The 17,857-nt window shown below is 45.4% G+C and overlaps 1 protein-coding gene and 1 long non-coding RNA gene across 35 annotated transcripts in view; one reads left to right on the forward strand and one right to left on the reverse strand.

Moving 5' to 3' along the window:
* NRXN3 (neurexin 3) overlaps nucleotides 1-17,857 on the forward strand; it is a 1,642,123-nt gene that overhangs the window by 163,583 nt on the left and 1,460,683 nt on the right. The gene's annotated exons all lie outside the window — the stretch shown is intronic.
* Nucleotides 1,974-6,900, reverse strand: LOC146401860 (uncharacterized). Its single transcript, XR_014811234.1, has 2 exons — nucleotides 6,086-6,900; nucleotides 1,974-5,132 (listed from the first exon to the last, which is right to left on the reverse strand). It is a non-coding gene; the product is annotated as an uncharacterized LOC146401860 (long non-coding RNA).

The raw sequence follows: 17,857 nt of genomic DNA on the forward strand, positions 1-17,857 counted from the left end.
ACCCCCTTAGGAGGCTCCCAGGTGAGAGGTGAGGGTGCTTGGGCCAGGATGGCAGCAGTAGAGAGGATGAGAGTGGTCAGGTTCTGGGTTTATTTGGACGGTAAAGCCAACAGGGTTTGCTGTTAGATTAAATGTGGGGTGTGAGAAGATGGGGGTCAGAGTGGAGGTCAGTGATGACTTCCAGGCATCGAGTAACAGGAAGGATGGCGTTGCCCTTGGCAAGAGATGGGGACTCCTGGGCTGGAGGAGGAGACAATTTGAGGAGAAAGAGCTGGATCTTCATTGAGTCATGTTAAGTCTGAGATGCTCAGATCTGGATTTGACATTCCAGAGGAGATGTCCAGGAGGTGGTTGGGTTTGAGGTTGATGTTCAGGAAAGAGGTTGGGGCTGGAGGTAAAAATCTGAGAGCTGTCAGCATACAGATGGCAGTTAAAGCCAGAACACTGCAGAATCACTCCCTTTTTCTGAGGTTTTCCTGCCTTTGTCAGAATTCATATTCCCCCGGGTGGGTTTAGGAGGAGCTTCCTGCCGTCGCTGACTTCTCCTTTGTCCACCTGTCTGAGGTTTATACCTGGGAGGATTCAGGTGTCTTTGAAGTGAAGGGTCTGCCCCCCGAGGAGGATAAAAGATGATCCACTGAGGTGTTAGGAGGAATGGGCTATAAGTTCTATTTATCTTTGATCTTGTCTTAAAACTTTCCGTGTGTTTGTATATATGTATATGTGTTTTATAATGTGTTTACTATGTGGTTATAATATATAAATGAAGTTTCCATGTACGGAGAATGTGTGTTTATGAACTTCTAACTAAGAAGGTGGGAGATTAAAGGAGTTGACAGACCACTGCCTGGGTGAGGAGAGAGAGGATGTCTGTTAGCTCAGGGACTCTGTGGGGATGGGTAGGAGTCAGTGAGTCCTGTTTCTTTGTCCCTGTTGGAATGAGAGAGACATCCTTTTTATTTTTTTTATTTTTATTTTTTTTAATATTTTTTTTATTTTCCCACTGTACAGCAAGGGGGTCAGGTTATCCTTACATGTATACATTACAATTACATTTTTTCCCCCACCCTTTCTTCTGTTGCAACATGAGTATCTAGACAAAGTTCTCAATGCTACTCAGCAGGATCTCCTTGTAAATCTATTCTGAGTTGTGTCTGATAAGCCCAAGCTTCCGATCCCTCCCACTCCCTCCCCCTCCCATCAGGCAGCCACAAGTCTCTTCTCCAAGTCCATGATTTTCTTTTCTGAGGAGATGTTCATTTGTGCTGGATATTAGATTCCAGTTATAAAGAGATATTCAGATTCCACCAACACTTGTTGAAGCATCTATTAGGGCCAAACAGAGCAATGGGCATTTTCACCTTTATGTCCTCAGAGCAGCCCTGGGAGGTTGAAACAGAGAGTCACTCCCCTTGTAGGAACTGAAAAGGGAAAGCGGGGTGATGGTGAGCACAGGGTGGGGGCCTTTCCAGGGCTACCGCTGGCCCACAAGACAGTCCTTATGCAGATAAAAGGGGAGTATCCTTCTAGGCTCTCACCTTAGGGCCACACCTGGGGCATATGGAAGCTCCCAGGCTAGGGGTCGAATCCGAGCTACTGCTGCCAGCCTATGCCACTGCCACAGCAACATGGGCTCCGAGCCACTTCTGCGACCTACACCACAGCTCATGGCTACTCTGGATCCTTAACCCACTGAGCGAGGCCAGGGATGGAACCTGCATCCTCACGAATGCTAGTCGGGTTCGCTTCTGCTGAGCCACGATGGGAACTCCCAAGACCATTGTTTTCTAGGCTATCATTATCCCTATGGAATTTCTGATTTGAAACAACTCAGTGTTTTTTCTCTTCAAATTCCTTTTGAGTTTTACAAAACACTCTTCTCATCTTGAGTCTACATTTGAAAGGATAAAAGTAACTGGGTAATGCCAAGTGGTGGGCAGTGGTCCCTTGGGAGGGAAAAAAAGGCAGTTGAATTTTTTTTTTTAATAATGACTTTTATTTTTGCCATTATAGCTGATTTACAGTGTTCTGTCAGGTTGAATTTTAAAAATCTTTTTCTTTCTTTTTTAGGCTTTTATAGAAAAGCCTCGTTTCGTCCATTGCCTACGGTCCCCCGGCTCTTTTATAAGTTATCTTTTTATGTGTTGATAACTTATTTTTCAAGCTGGACTGTAAAAACCTTGAGGGTAAGACCTCTGCCTAAATTCATTCAGGCTCCCTTACTGTCAGTCTCAACTTTTATGCCCTAAACTTGGTGGGTGTTGAATAATGACTTACTGACTAATTACTATATTGTTAGTTCAAGAGTCTCAACAATAGGAGTTCCAGTTGTGGCTCAGCGGGTTAAAAACTTGAATAGTATCCATGAGGATATGGCTGCGATTCCTGGCCTTGCTCAGTGGGTTAGGGATCCAGCGTTGCACAAGCTCAGGTCTGGCGTTGCTGCAGCTGTGGTGTAGGCCAGCAGCTGCAACGCTGATTCTGTCCTTGGCCTGGGAACTCTATATGCCTCAGGTGTGGCAGTAAAAAAAAAAAAAAGAAAGAAAGAAAAAAGAAAGAGTCTCAACAATAAAATAAAACAAGAGCAATAATTAGTTCACAATAGCTGGGATCCAAGAGGAAGGCAGCCATGGTCTGTTTACCTCCCTCCCCACCCACACCCCCTTTAGTTTCTCAAGTAGAAAGGGGGAGCATTGCACGAGGCTCTTGGAGTTTACTGAGGCCTCTGGATCATGACAGAAATGATTTCAGAAATTGAAGCCTCTGGTACTGGAAAGCCCCATCTCCACTTCCATGAAATAGAGGTCTGGAAACCGGTGGGGGAAGGTGCAGGCAATCGCACGAGCCTAATAGGCAAGAATGTGAGTCTAGAGAGTGTCAGTAAGGTAACCAGAACCCCACTCTGAAAGTTTTGCCTGGATTCACAAAAGCCTTCCAACTCTCCATGTTATGAAGGGACTCCTCGAAGTAGACTGAGAAGAACATACTTGGGAGCTAGGGCCTCAAAAGGCAGAGCTCCTCCGAACCACGGGGGAAGCAAGTTACATCCAGATTCCTGGGCTCCCTCTACCGGAGAGTCTGTTTCAACAGGTCTGGTGTGGAGGCCCATGTATCTACATTTAATACAGCCCTTTTTAGTTATTTATTTTGCACACATAAATAAATGTGGATGTTCTAGAGACTGAACTTGAGAGAATTACTCTGCATTTACTTGGAGCTCTGGGTGAGGCTTGTGTGTGGGTTCTTCAAATTGGTCCTATTGTCTTTAATGTGTTAATTGCCCCTTTGCCAATAGCTGCCTTTTCTCACACATCCATGGTCCTTAGTTGCCTTTAAAGGGTGCCTGTTTTCCCAGGCCTGAGTTTGAACTGCCATTTTAGAAGGCAGAAAGGAGAAGTAAATATATCCATTTATTTAAGTAAGTGTTATTGAGCATCTTCTTTGTCCCAGGCCCCATTCTAGGCACTTGGAATAAACAGGGATGAATGAGACCCAGACCTTACTCTCCTGAAGCTTCTGTGCTAGGAGGTGTCTGAGTCTATATTTATGGTCAGAGGAGGAGTCTCTTCTCTGAAACTCTAAGATAGTTCCAGGGCTTCGAGATAGCATGTGTGTGCTTGGCACTTGTGCCGAGGTCTTCCTCTCCTCAGTTTAAGATCCTCTAGAGGATGAGTGATTTGTCTGAAGTGACTCTTAGTAATGGAGGTACAGGTACAGGTACCCTGTTGGTAGGGTGTGCTCACAGTTCTTAGCTATTGCAAACACTTAATGTTTGAGAGGGTAAATATTAACATAGGACCACCCCAGCGCTCCCTCTTACCTGTACTCTTGTGAGAGCACTTTTTGAGGAGATGGCCAGGGTATTGCATCCTGTTGGATGCGGTACACTGGGACAATGGCTTTCTGCCAGGGTTAAGGCAAGTCATCCAGCCCCACATGCCTCCATCATGTTGTTTGGGTCAGATGGATGTTTATAGCCCAAGTCCTGCTCCAATTTTCTAGAATTTATAATTTCCAAGAGAAGTCAGTCTAAGCCCTGACTTTTGTCTATTTGGTGTCTTAGTGGTATCTTGAGATGTGAAGTTGTAACTTGCTATAATTTTTACTTCTTAGAGTAGGTATCAAACGTGCCTTCAGAACAATGGAACATACTTGGAAATGGAGAGCAAAAACCAAATGGAAGAGGGAGATTGTTCCTTGATGGTACAGAAGGTGCTACATGACGTCCCTGTCCTTGACCTTGAGCTCAGGGATTCCAGCCATTTTCACACCCTGTAAATTCTGGAATCCTGGAGTAAAGCACTGGTCCCTCATCCTCATGTTGAGGAGCTTGTTGGGGGTGTAAGTACCAATGATAACTAGTGAGGGAGGCAATGGAGGTTGTGAGAGAAAAAGAAGGCAAAGGAGAGAGCACAGTTAGAGGGAACGCAAAGCAGCTTCGGTGATGATGAGACAAACAGTGACCTGGGCTTGGGAACAGCTTCCTGGCTCCATCATCGGGAGGGAGCCAGGCAGTCTTTAGTTGACCCTGCACAAGGCCCGATCTGAGATTGCAAAGGCTGTCCAACCCTGTGTCTTAGAGCACTGTAGATTTTCTCTAAAATCTTAAGCTCTAAATAAAATTTCTTTCTCTTAAGCATCCTAATTTATTTTACACTCCTGGAGCCCTGCCAAAGCCCAATGTGAATAGTATTGATATTACTCTCCCAGGAAGTTGGGGGTCTTCATTTTTTAACTTCCATTGTTTAGAGCCTCCAGAGTTGAACAGATGATTAAGGAATGCTTGGGACAATGAAATATGTAGGAAGAGGGGCTCATAGTCAAAATCTAAGACCTTGAGGGTCATTTCTCATCCGGTTTAGGCTCTCGTGGAGCTTGGTGACTTCAGAGTACCCAGTGGGGAGGTGTGGGTGGATGGGTGAATACCTGGGGGTGGGGGAAGATCGAGGGTGAATATTGTATGTGCCTCTCCTCTCCTTGGTGATTAGGTTGTTATTGCTAAGAGTGAGCCAGACTGTTCTGCCCCCAAAGAAGAAATCATTCCCAGCCGAGTAAATGTCGTCCACAGACATATTGATGATTCCCACCAGCTCTGCCCTTTAAGCTGCTTCTTTGTAACGTTTCCCTTAAAGCTGCACCATCCAATACAGTAGCCGCTAGCCACATGTGGTTATTTATTTTTCAATTAAAATAAAATAAAACTTAAGGGATTCCCATAGTGGTCGTGGCTCAGTAGAAACGAATCTGACTAGTATCCACGAAGATGCTTCGATCCCTGGCTTTGCTCAGTGGGTTAAGGATCTGGCGTTGCCGTGAGCTGTGGTGTAGGTCGCAGACATGGCTTGGATCTGGTGTTGCTGTGGCTCTGACATAGGCCGGCGGCTACAGCTCCCATTCAACCCCTAGCCTGGGAATCTCCATATGCCTCAAGTGTGGCCCTCAAAAGACCAAAAAAAAAACCGAAAAACAAAAAACCAAACCCCAAACCCACCACTTTAAATTTCAGTTCTCCCCTCTCACTAGTCATATTCCAAGGGCTTATAGCCCCATGTCGCTAGTAGCTAATGTAAGGGTGCTGAATGGTAGAACGTTTCCATCATTGCAAACATTCCTGTTTGTCAGAGCTACCTCAATATCCTTGGGGGATTAGAACTCCCTGGGGCCTGTGTTTACAGGTGGGGAAGTGGAGACCTTCCTTGTCAGTCCACCTGGTAGTTGTCACAGATCCAGGCTTGGAAATGATGGACTTACAGGGTGGCACAGAACTTGCTGGAACTCAAAAGTGGGTAAAATAAACTACAGAAGTATAAGGATTAATCAACTCAGGGGTGAATTTGATTTAAAAGAGATTTTGGGAGCAGAATCCATGCCTAGGAGAGTGTGGGTATTGGGACTTTCAGGTTAAAATCTGGGACTTTATAGTTGAGCACTTGGAGCCTTTGTGGGCTTTTTTGGGGGGTCTTTTGTCGTTTTAGGGCTGTGCTAGTGGCAAATGGAGGTTCCCAGGCTAGCAGTTGAATTGGAGCTGCAGCTTCTGGCCTGCACCACATCCACAGCAACGCAGGTTCTGAGCTGAATCTGTGACCTACACCACAGCTCACGGCAACACCGGATCCTTAACCCACTGAGCAAAGCCAGGGATCGAACCCAAGTCCTTATGGATCTAGTCGGCTTTGTTAACCACTGAGCCACAACGGGAACTCCGAGCCTTTGTGGTTTTATTTCCTCTATTTTAGAGACGAGGAAGTTGAACAACTTGAGAGATTGAACAAAGTGCACAAGGCAGTGGAAGTGGTTAGGCTGAGAGTAGGACCTGGAGCCACTGACTTTGAATTTTTTGCTTTTTGTATTGGACCACATTGCCTCTCAAAGAAAAGAAGAGGTTATAGACCTATTGGCCATAATGGGTTGCCTTTCTTATCTGATGAAGACCCATATCAGGACAAATGGACTAATCGTCTGGGGGTCATTTTCCTGCTAAGTCTTGTGCATCCTAGCACAAGTTGGAAGGGAGAGGGAAATATTATTTTTGAATCTTTACCATATACTAGGTACTGTGCCAGATCTTTTAAACATATTGTCACATGGGTAGCAGATATTGTTTTCTCATTTTAACAGATGAAGAAACTGAGGCTCAGAGGAATTCTGAATCTTGCCCAAAGTCTCAAGGCTAGTAAGCCGATGGGATACAAATTTAGGTCTGTGTTATTCCAAAGCTTGGTCTTTGCATGACTCGACAGTGCTGTAACAAGCAAACCCAGTGGTAAGAAGGTGAGAGACCTGGGATCCTGGAGAGAAGGTACACATATGGCATTGCCTGTGTCTGAGGACTTGAGTTTGGGCAGGTTGTCAGCAGAATCTCCCAGCCATGTATGTGAGGAGAAAGAAAAAAAAAAAAAACTTTGGAATGGGTGTACAAAAGGGGCTGCCAGTTTCTTTGGAGTCCAACTGCATGAGTGAAAAAGGGATTGCCTCTTTTAAGTTGGTGGCAGAAAAAAGTGCCCAGCTGATCCCTGCTCTGAACACATGTGAGCCTTTAAGATAAGTTCCCTGGATGCTGAGATCAGATACAAGTAAATATATTTATGCAGCCAAGTTGGCTCCAGATATAAGTGGCAGGGACTTGCTTAATGAGGATGCTAAGGGGCAGGTTTTCTGGAATTCCTGAAGAAGGGAAACTTGGAGAGCAGTGAAACGAAAAGTGCCCACAATGGGAAGAGAGATTTTAGACTCCTCCCTTTAACCCAGAGTCTTCAGTAACTGAGAGGAGTTGTGTTCTGACAACAGCTTAAATTCATGGAGGTAAAAGGGGTGAAGGGAAGGCAGAAAGAAATGCTGTTCATGGCTTAGAAAGCCGTTCTCCTCCAGTGGATTGTACCGGTTCCTGGGGGAGAAGTCTGCCTTGGAAATATCAGCTCATGCAAAGCTTGGTTTGCAGCTGCAAGTCCAGAGGGAACTGAAGAAACCAGCCACTTATGTTGCAGACAACAGAATTGCATCCTTCAGGATGGTGAGCAGAGGAAAGAAGGACCATCTTGTACTGAGAAGTCTAATCCAGTCTGTCTTAGGCCTTTAGATTTTAAGATGGCTATATCCTTTGACAGATACAGCCTTAAAGGAAGAGACTCTTCAGAGTGAAGCCAAATGTCTAATTTGGGGCAGGGCAAGTGTATCAGGTATTTACTGCTGTGTAACAAAAAACCTGCACAATAGCAATTTGTTATTTCTTATGATTCTTTGGGTTGATCCAGCAGTCCTGCCCCAAGTCCTGCTGCTGGGGTCACATGTATAGCTTCATTTATCTGGAAGAATGGCTGAGCCAGTAGATTGAGAGGGTCTTTCTCATATATCTTGGGCCTCAGTTCTCCTCAGTGTGGCTTCTTATCCTCCAGGGCCTCCCCACATGACCCTTCTCTCCAGCAGGATAGTCTGGGCTTGCTTGTAGCATGGCAGTTGGGAATAAAAGTGGAAATTGTCAGGTGTCTTAAGGGCCAGGCTTGTAATGTGCAGAGCATCACTTCTGCCACTTCCTGTGGATCAAAGCAAGTCTCAAGGCCAGCCCAGATTCTCGGGGCAGGAAATAGACTGTGCCTCTTGAAGGAAGGATGGCATGTGCACATTTGGATGGGATGAATGATTAGCAGCCGTATTCGCAGGCAAATACCATAGGAACTGTGATACTACGAGATAAGAAATCACAATAAGAAATATATATTTGGTCTTTATCCCTAGTTTCTGAACCTAGAGTTTCTAAAACCCTTGGCATTTCCTGAACAACAGGAGCGAGGGGAGGATTTTTTGTTATTAATGACAAGCCTCTTTCAACAGAGCTGTGTTTATGCTATAGTAATATGACTCTTGATGGGCCCCTAGATAATTTTAGGGTGGGTGCTGGTTGCCAGAGGAACCAGCCACATGGTTAGAGAGTTGAAAATTTTAGCCCTACTTCTCAACCTCCAGAAAAAAAGGGGATGAAGATTGAGTTAGCCACCAATGGTCAATGATTTAACCAATCATGCTCATGTAATGGGACCTTTATGAAAACTCTGACAGTTTGGAGTGCTCCTGGGGTGGTGAACACATTGAAGGTGGTACACCACTCCCCTAATACTTTGTACCATGCATCTCTTCCATTTGGCGGTTCCTGACTTGTATCTTTATAAGAAACCAACGATAGTAAGTAGAGTGTTTTCTGTAGTCCAGTGAACCTTCCTAGCAAATTATTGAGACCCCAATTTATAATATTTAGCACATAAAAATATAAGATGTCCAGTTAAATTTGAATTTCAGATAAATGAATTTTTTTTGTTATTATAAGTATATCCCATGGAATATTTGGTATGTACTTAAAGTACTTGATTTTATTTTTTAAATTTTTAAGTGATTTGTACTTTTTCCATTATAGTTGGTTTACAGTGTTCTGTCCATTTCTACTGTACAGTGACCCAGTCACCCATATACAGACATTCTTTTTCTCACATTCTCCTCCATCATGTTCCATCGTAAGTGACTGGATATAGTTCCCTGTGCTCTACAGCAGGATCTTACTGCTTACCACTCCAAATGCAATAGTTTGCATCTATTATCCCTAGACTCCCAGTCCATCCCACTCCTTCCCCCTCCCCCTTGGCAACCACAAGTCTGTTCTCCATGAGTTTCTTTTCTGTGGAAAGGTTCATTTGTGTCATATATTAGATTCCAGATGTAAGTGATATCATATGGTATCTGTCTTTCTGACTTACTTTGCTTAGTATGAGAGTCTCTAGTTCCATCCATGTTGCTGCAAATGGCATTACTTGAATTTAGAGATTCAAATTTAACTGGACAGTTTTTATCTTACAACCCTATCCTGTGGTAGCAAGGGAGAGAGTTTCATGGGGCGTGTAGAAGTGAACTGGGCTGTAGAAGTGAATTGGCATCCCGACTCTGTAGTCCAAGGCACAGATATTTTGAAAAATCCTCCTAGGCCAGTGCTTCTCAAACTTTAATATGCACATAAATCACCTGGGGATTTTTGTTAAAATGCAGATTTTGATTTGGAAGTTTTAGGGTAGAACTTGAAATCCTGCTTTTCTAATAAGCTCCCTGATGATGTGCATGACAGCCCATGGACTACACTTTGAAGAAGCTTGGTCTATAAAGTCCAGAAGGAAAATGCTTTTGCTTTGGTAGACCATAGGGTCTCTGTTGCACCTACTCAATTCTGGCATTGTATCAGAAAAGCAGCCATAGATAGTATGTAAACACAGGAGTGTGGCTGTGTTCCAATAAAATTTTATTTACAAAATTAGATGGTGCACAGGATTTGGCCAAGCAGGCTGTAATTTGCTGACCCCTAAGCATAATGTTTTTGATATGCTCCCGTCTCTAATGAGAATCCTTAGTGAGAGGAAGGGAAGACTTGAATCCCTTGAACTGGAAGACTATAATTTCAGGGGTACAGAAGGGATTGCCCTAAATCCCTCACCCTCAAGTACAAATCTCTCTCTGCTCATAATTACTTCAAGTCTTCAGCTAATATTTGGTTCTCTATTGAAATGCAAATTGCCTGAACCAGGAATCCTTTTAAGCTGATAAACAGCCTTTATATCCCAGAATGTATTTAGGATCCCTCTCGAAGGAGAATAGAAGAGGACCTTGGAACAGAAAAATTGAGACTGTAACTCATTCATACTTTTGTCTAAGGTAAGACAGGTGGTCCTTACCTTGCTCTCTACCTTTAAGATGTGCTTACCAAAGTTTATGATGAAAATATTCACCTTACTGCAGAGTACTCAGGTGTGTGAAAGAGCAGTCCTTGAGCAGCCATCCTGTTCGCCTGGGAGAGATTTCCTTTTAGTCCTAAAACCAGCACAGTTGTAGGCAAACCAGGACAGAGAGAGGGAGGGAGGAAGTCAGTGCACTCTCAGACGATCGGTTCCACAATAATAATTTGGTGATAAGACAACATAACCCTTGTGAACTCAAAGACGATTAAGAGTCTCAAAGGAGGAGTTCCCGTCGTGGCGCAGTGGAAACAAATCCGATTGGTTACAGGTTCAATCCATGGCCTCACGCAGTGAGTTAAGGATCCGGCGTTGCTGTGAGCTGTGGTGTAGGTCGCAGACATGGCTCAGATCCCGTGTTGCTGTGGTGTGGTGTAAGCCAGCAGCTGTAGCTCCGATTCGACCCCTAGACTGGGAACCTCCAAATGCCACAGGTGCGGCCCTAAAATAAAGGAAAAAAAAAAATCTCAAAGGAATATCCATTTTATTTTATTTGAAATTGGAGGCACTGCTACAAGTGACACAGTCATGGAGTCCTGACTTCTATACAGGTAGGGGGATGCTTCTTAGAGTCACGTGTCACAGCCCTGTACACAATTAGGTGCACAGTTGGTGCTTGCTGGTGGTGACAATGGTTTGAATGGTAAAGATAATGACTAATGATTATAAATAACAGCTAATAACAGCTAACATTTTTCGAGTGCTCAATATATGTATCTGTGTGTATTTAACATCATCTTATTAGATGTTCTCGTAGCAGTCCTGTGAGGTAGGACTCTTCTTACTATTATTTTCTCAGTTTTACAGATAATTAAATTGTGGTTTAGAGAATTGTTTTGCTTTGTCCAAAAAGCTAATGCAGTGGGACTCAAACCCTCTAGACCCTTAATTATTCACGAGTCCATGGTACCAAAGCCTTTCTTGGTATATTCTCCAGCTTCTACGATCCCTTTCCTGGCTTCATTCTCTGGTGGAGTGGGACACTTGTCTTTGATAGGTTATTTAATTTCACCGAACCTGTTTCTTATATGCTTAAAAAAGGGAGGCAGTTAATAACACTTAGACTGTCCATTTCTTTCCCGATTTCCCCCCCCCCCCCGCCCTCCTTTTTGCCACAGCCATAGTTGTTGCATTCTGCAGGGCAATTCTCTGCCATCAAAGGTCTGCTGTAGTTGAGTGGTTCTCTAAGTGTGGGCAGGGAACCAACAACACCTGGGGACTGTTAGAAATGCAAATTAGAATTAGAAAAGCCCCGCCCTAGAGCTATTGAATCAGAAACTGCAGGGGGGCCAATAGTCTTGCACAGTAAGGTTTGAGAACCATTGGTATGATGGAAAGAACTTGGGTCTCAAATCAGCAGAACCAAGTGAAATTTTGCTTCTGCTATTTGAGTGTGGCCCTCAGTCCCTGCACCCTATGAAATTTGGGAGACTTTGTTTCCTCTTCTCTAATATGGGACATCATAATCTCGCAGTTCTATCTGGCATGAAGTCAAATTAAAAAGTGGCAGGAAAACGCATTATATAAAAAATTCTTTTTTTTTTTTTTTGTCTTTTATTGCTATTTCTTGGGCCGCTCCCGCGGCATAGGGAGGTTCCCAGGCTAGGGGTCAAATCGGAGCTGTAGCTGCCAGCCTATGCCAGAGCCACAGCAACTCAGGACCCGAGCCGCGCCGTGTCTGCAACCTACACCACAGCTCATGGCAATGCCGGATCGTTAACCCACTGAGCGAGGGCAGGGACCAAATCCCCAACCTCATCGTTCCTAGTCGGATTCGTTAACCACTGTGCCACGACGGGAACTCCTTAAAAAATTCTTACTGGGAGTTCCTGTGGTGGCACAGTAGTAATGAAGCTAACTAGTATTCATGAGACATGAGTTTGATCCTGCCCTTGCTTAGTGGCTTAAGGATCCAGCATTGCCTGCCTTGAACTGTGATGTAGGTTGTAGATGCACCTCCAGATCCAGCATTGCTGTGGCTGTGGTGTAGGCCAGCAGCTATAGCTCCAATTCGATCCCTAGCATGGGAACTTTCATATTGCCGAGAGTGGGGCTCTAACAAAAAAGACAAAAAAAAAAAAAATCTTATTGGAGTGTATTTGATTGATGATGTTGTGTTAGATCCAGGTGTACAGCAAAGTGAATCAGTTACATATATATGTATATATATATTTACATATATGGGAAAAATTTTAAACACTCAGGCATCATTGCTGTCACCATCATGCCTGTGAGGTCCTCTTCCTCATAGCACATGCTCTTCTTTCCTGCTGAGATATAAACCCTGCAGAAACATTTTTTTTTTGGCTAAGAAGGGGTGCAGCAATATTTATGTAGCAAGTTGCTATTTTCAGAGTGCTTTCAAATGATTTAATTCTTACACCAGTTTTGTGAGATAGGATCATAAGGAAGCTGAGGCCCAGAGTGTTAATGACTTGCCCGAGTTGCCACAGCAAGTTTGTGACAAAGTTAGGCTTAAATTCAGTCTCTTGATTCAAAATCCAGTGCTTCCCACGAGGTCACTGGTTAAAACTAGAGACAAAGGACAGGCAACCATCAGCCTTGAAAGGTCTTTAAGTCAGCCCCTCTCCACATTGCACACTGCAGTCACCTGAGAAGATTGTAAAAGAAACCACAGCTATATTCTCTGGGGTGGGACCCCAGCATCAGTGTATTGTATTACAATTCCTCTAAGTTCCCCAGGAATTTTGACTTAGAGAAGATTGAGTCTCCAGCTTGCAACCCCCTGGAACTCCTATTAGGCACTGATGATTGACTCTGGTTGCACAAGGGAATCACCTGAGGAGCCCCCAAAATATACCTATGGCCCACCCCAACCCAAATCAGTGTTGGGATCTCTAGGGTTGGTGGTTTCTATTACTTTTTAATTCCTCAGATTATCCCACTATGTAGCCAGGGTTGAGAACCACAGCATTATGCTCCTTCTTTGGCTCCAGGCAGGCTCCCTTGTCCATTGTGGGGGCGTGGATTCCCCCTTCACCCCCATCTTTCCTTCTAGCCTCATCACTCTCAGCAAAGAAACACTTGTTAGAAACGTCAAGGCACCCTATAGAACTCACTGCTTGTCCAGCCTGTGGTTTTGTGTTCTTTTCATTATTCACAACCAGAAGCAGCTGGTGGGCGAGGAGTATCTTGGGAACCACACCCAACATTCCTACTTCTGGGCGTTCTGGAGTCTGTCAACCAATGTGAGTCACGATACCAATCAGCATATTGTGCCAGCCACTGCATTTAGGTATCTCACATGGAAAAGTTTTTTAAATAGGTGGCCGAAGCCAGAGGAAGAGATGCTGCCTTTATTAAAATTCCTTTGGGCGTTGTCCGCTGACTGCTGGCACATGCTCATTAATACACCCAGCAAGCCTCCCCCTGCATGTGAGTCACTTACCCAGAAGCAGGGCTGGCATCTGCCTTGAGGCTGGCAGAAACTGCTGTTCTGATGTGGTTGCTTTGACGTGAGGCCTTTTGAGGCACTTGGACAACCAAATCTTTTGAAATGGGGACCAAGTCGGCCTTGCTTCACTCTAAAATTCACTCTTCACTCAGAGGTGGTGCAGGGAGAGACAGGGCCCTGTGTGTTATCCTGCTCAGAGTTCCTGCTAATACAGCATTGCCAAAGTCCAGTTCCCCTGGCCCTTCATGGGATGCTGGTTACAAATGCAAGTTCACAGACCCCATCCTGCTCTCAGAACTCCAGAGGGGATGGGGGCTGGGAAACGGAATCCTTAGCAAGGTCCCTGGGCTTCCCAAGGTTTCCTGTGCTTTCTGAACTTTGGCATAATTTAGAAAGCCTGGATCCACCTGTTTTTAGGAATAAACAAGTGAAACTCTTGGACTGAAGAGCCCTGTTTGGGAGGGAATGGCTCAGGAAGGGCAAGAAAAAAAGGGAAATTTTGGCATATCTAGGGAATGTGATACAGGCGGGTGTGGGCATGCGTGTTCGTGCGTGCGTGCACCCAAGTGTGCACGTGTGTGGCTGTGCGCATGCCCGTGGCCTGGCCCAGGGGGGCGCTGTCCTCTCTGCTGCTTAGGTATTCATAGCCAATTGCTTTCACCGTTCCTCACTTTATTAGCTTTTGCCAAGTAGTTCAGCTTTTACTAAGGGCACCCGGGTTTATGGCAGCAATATTTCTCACAGTGTCAGAGATAAAATATCAAGCTAATAACAGACTTCCTGCTAATGTAAATCGCACGAGGAAGGCAATCTCGTTCAGGAAGAAGACCTACCAGAGAATGCGGAGTTTTAAGATTTTGAGAAAGCAGTTGGTGGGATTGGATACACTTTGCGCTTACTAAGATGAAACAAATGATTTGTGGTAAGTGGTAGCAGCTGCAGAAAAGAGCATTTTTCTACACCTGCCTCTTCCTAAGGGACTAGGGGGCTCCCAGGGGTTCAGGCAAAGGTCCAGAAGCTTAAGCATGGGGTTTACAGAGAGACTTCTTTTTTCCACTCCTCCTCTCATTTCAGTGCCACTTCTCAGCCTCAGTGGGGGGTGCAGGAAACCAGTTGCCTTCCCCCCACATGTTATAAAGAACCCATTACGGGATGATGGGGGATCTGAGGGGCCTCTTGGCAATCTGAGATTTCCCTTCCCTCTTCTTGGTTACATTCAGGCACCTGCTGGGCAGACCTACTGATGCCATTTGTTGCAGAGAATTTTAACAAGGTGGGGGTGGGTGCTGAAATTTGAAAAAAATGCAAGTAGAAAAGATGCTGCTCTTCTGTGCTGTCAGGTCCCTGGGGACACTTCCTGGATGTCATGCTTGTTCTGTAACTATGAGGGTGGCTTGTGTCACACAGGAACTTCTGAGAAGGTGTGGGGGGTTTCATATGGAAAGTCTGTTCAAGGCTTTGACTCTATTCTTTGGCCTATCTGGGAGCTTAATAGGCGATGCTCAGGAGAAGAAAGACCATTGGTGCCAGCTCAGTAAGGAGGCTCTGAAACTGTTGTCACACACTGACAGCTGAAGCAGGTGCGGTGGGGAAATGAACATTGATGCGTTATTGTTCCAGTGCCCAGAAGGCCCCAGGGCCACTGGTTGGTCCCCGGCTGCAGGCTGCAGCCTTGGCCTTTGCTTTTGCCATCTGGGTGGTCCCTAGAATCAAATGCCCATCTTCCTAATACCAGACAATTGGACTCATCCTAATATCCTTTTTATCTGCTGCTACAAGATGGGTCCTATCTTCGTGACCTCCATGCCCACCTGTTCCCTTGGTCCTGGGCCTACCTCAAGAAGTCACAGTATGTGAGGTCTTGCTTTCCATTGGGGGAAAATTGGAGGGAAATGTCAAACTCTGTGGGAGTCAAAGGCAGCCTGCATAACCATCTCCTTCATTCTCCGAAACAGTCGAAGGGGTCTGTGGGTAGGGAGGGCAGGTATCTCAACCTCCATTTTCTAGGTGAGGAAGCGGGCTCAGAGAAGTTAAGTGGCTTCCTCATGTTCACACAGAGCTCATAGGACAACTGGGGTGAGGTGAGGTCTTCTGACTTATAAATCTGTGATCCTTCTAAACTCTGCCCCTTACCAGGAGAGTTCTGCACTGTTACTGCACTGCTTGCACATGCTCAGATACCTCTGCCCAAACTACCTAACCCAACAAAGCCCCATGGCACAAGACATGTGGGTGGGACATGGGTAGCCCTGAGACAAAATGCCTACCACCGAGTGGTCGGGGGCAGGTGCGATCCTCCCTCTAGGACACCAGTGGGAGGGAGGGAGGGAGGGTGGCATGTGGGCAAGGGCTTGTCCACTAGATGTGAGAAGAGAAGCAGCCCCATTTCTGTGTGCAGGGCAGGAAGGAGGACTTTGCTGACAGCAGGGGTGATGGATGGTGTTTGGTGAGTGTGCAGGGCGTGCGCAGTAAAGTGATAGAGGGAGCACATTACGGGCAATTACAATTTGAATAAATTATCAATGGAGAGAAGTAGAGGAGTAGAAAGCTGTTTTATTAACCCCCTGAAGTTACGTTCACAGCATTTTGAAAAAGTTTATGAATTGCTGTGAATTACGAGCTCGGTGACAAATGTGGATGTGGAAAGAATCCCTGATTGCAGCTTCTGTAGCAGGCGATGTTTTATGGGGATGATTTAAAACAACAGTCTTATGTATTTTAAAACATCAAAGGGAGAAGAAAAAGAAAGAGCTCAGAGAGCCTGGTAAATTCACCTGCCCGTGAGCAAACTTGGCTATAAATCCTACCTGTGATTTTTCAGTTTTATCTGTTTTCCTTCTTTTGATATTGTACCCTTCTCTGGGCTCACTGCCTGGAGCTAAGATGTGTCCTGTGTGTTATCCTGAGGAGTGTTTTACCAAGTCACTCCCTGGATGAGAACAGAGCTCTGGATAGAGATAAGACAATGTAGAACTACTTTTTGAGCTGTTGCTGTGCTGAAATCTGCACATGTCCCCCCACCCCCACCCCCGTACCACCAGTATTTCTGTTCCAGATAACAAAAGGTGAGTATGAGCCATTCATTTCTTCTTTAGGACTCCTGCACAGCTCTGCTGATTCTGGCCTGCTGTGACTCTGTTCACATGTTTTTTTCCACCAAACTGGAAGTGCTGCAGCCCCAGGCCTTGGGCCGTGGGAGACAGCGTTCAGCTTGGAATCAGGAGCCCTTGGTTGTAGTGGGGACCTGGCATGGGCTGGCTGTGGACTTAGTCTATCAGAAGCCCTGTGATTTCCTCACTGGTAAACCAGGTAAAAATGTCCCACCCCACCTTGGCGCTTAAGCTCGGGGGGTGGGAAGTAAGAGAAGGGGGATATCAAAGAGGGTGGGGTAGTTGTGGAGGGTTTTTGTGGAGGGGGCAGGAGGGTGCTGGGTTCCATATGCTGTTTATCTCATAAGCCTGTGGGGTACGTGTTATTCCCATTTTATAGATGAGGAAACTGAAGTTCTGCAAGGCTGAGTAAATGGTTCTAGGAAAAACACACTGGAAGTGATTGGCACATAGGTGCATTTGCCTCCAAAGTTCATATTTCCCGCCACCCCAGGTCTCTGTGTTTACACTGGTACAGATCTAATCTTCAGCACCATCCGGAGCCAGGTTAGAAAGGCTGCTTCTTGGCATATCCTGGATCCATACAGTTTACCAAGATCCCCAGGTGGTTCCTATGCACATTGAAAGTTGAGAAGCACCAGGCTAGTAGAAAACTGAAGTCAAAACAAAGCACTGGAAGGGGTCGTGTGCTTAGCTTATGGTTAGAGAGGAATTTGTGACCATGTGTGAAGGGAAGAGAGTAAATACTGGCGTGGTTCTGGGAGTCTGCATTATCTGTCTCAGTAAAGGCACCCCCCCCCCTCGCTTCCTTGTATCCATAGCGGTCAGGAGAGTCCAGGGAATGGGAGAGAACAGGTTCTGGGTGAGGAATGAAGTGGCCCACACGAACTCTCTGGTCACATGGAGAATTGTGGATAAAATGTGGGACCAGAGGCCCAAAACCGTTGTTTGAATCAGAATCCTTCCTGTATTGGTCTGGTGAACACTGGACAGTCCCGTATCTCTGTTTCTTCTTTTATCAAATGTGGTGGTGACATCTCCTTCAACAGGTTGTGGTGAGGATTAAT

The sequence above is a fragment of the Sus scrofa genome, chromosome 7, assembly GCF_054392235.1.
Source record: "Sus scrofa isolate SSC_HxYL_T2T_F1_AM1 chromosome 7, Sscrofa_HxYL_maternal_Yorkshire_Landrace_v2.0, whole genome shotgun sequence".
NCBI lineage: Eukaryota > Metazoa > Chordata > Mammalia > Artiodactyla > Suidae > Sus > Sus scrofa.